Genomic DNA, 1,210 nt, shown 5'->3' on the forward strand with positions numbered 1-1,210 from the left:
TAACCCTAACCCTAACCCTAACCCTAACCCTAACCCTAACCCTAACCCTAACCCTAACCCTAACCCTAACCCTAACCCTAACCCTAACCCTAACCCTAACCCTAACCCTAACCCTAACCCTAACCCTAACCCTAACCCTAACCCTAACCCTAACCCTAACCCTAACCCTAACCCTAACCCTAACCCTAACCCTAACCCTAACCCTAACCCTAACCCTAACCCTAACCCTAACCCTAACCCTAACCCTAACCCTAACCCTAACCCTAACCCTAACCCTAACCCTAACCCTAACCCTAACCCTAACCCTAACCCTAACCCTAACCCTAACCCTAACCCTAACCCTAACCCTAACCCTAACCCTAACCCTAACCCTAACCCTAACCCTAACCCTAACCCTAACCCTAACCCTAACCCTAACCCTAACCCTAACCCTAACCCTAACCCTAACCCTAACCCTAACCCTAACCCTAACCCTAACCCTAACCCTAACCCTAACCCTAACCCTAACCCTAACCCTAACCCTAACCCTAACCCTAACCCTAACCCTAACCCTAACCCTAACCCTAACCCTAACCCTAACCCTAACCCTAACCCTAACCCTAACCCTAACCCTAACCCTAACCCTAACCCTAACCCTAACCCTAACCCTAACCCTAACCCTAACCCTAACCCTAACCCTAACCTTAACCCTAACCCTAACCCTAACCTTAACCTCTAACCCTAACCCTAACCCTAACCCTAACCCTAAACTGTAACCCTGACTCTAAGCTCTAACCCTGACCCTGACCCTGACCCTGACCCTGACCCTGACCCCTTGCCGGCCCGGCCTGGCTGTCCTGCCCGCCCTACCCGCCTGGCCCCTGTGAGTTGTTCTCTGGGCCTGGCCGTGTCCCCCGAATCACAAGAAACAAGAAAGCGGGAACGCGCTCGTTCCACAGAGAAGTGCTGTGCGAGGAAGCAGGGGTGACTCGGGGCGCCAAAGACCCACAGGCTCCCCCTGGGCAGTCATTCTGGGCCGCCCGTCCCCTCGGCCCGCACCAGCCGCGCCGCAGCCCGGAGGACCCGCAGAGGTGCAGAGACGGACGACGTGACTAATCAGAATCGAGCTTTAGCGGGCGCGGCCCGCGCAGGCGCAGCGGCGGACACTGCCTCTCTGGCGATTGGGCGGCGAGGCGTACGGGGCGGGGCTTCCTGTCGGGGCGGAGGGGTT

The sequence above is a fragment of the Eptesicus fuscus genome, chromosome 7 (assembly GCF_027574615.1).
Source record: "Eptesicus fuscus isolate TK198812 chromosome 7, DD_ASM_mEF_20220401, whole genome shotgun sequence".
Classification (NCBI taxonomy): Eukaryota; Metazoa; Chordata; class Mammalia; order Chiroptera; family Vespertilionidae; genus Eptesicus; species Eptesicus fuscus.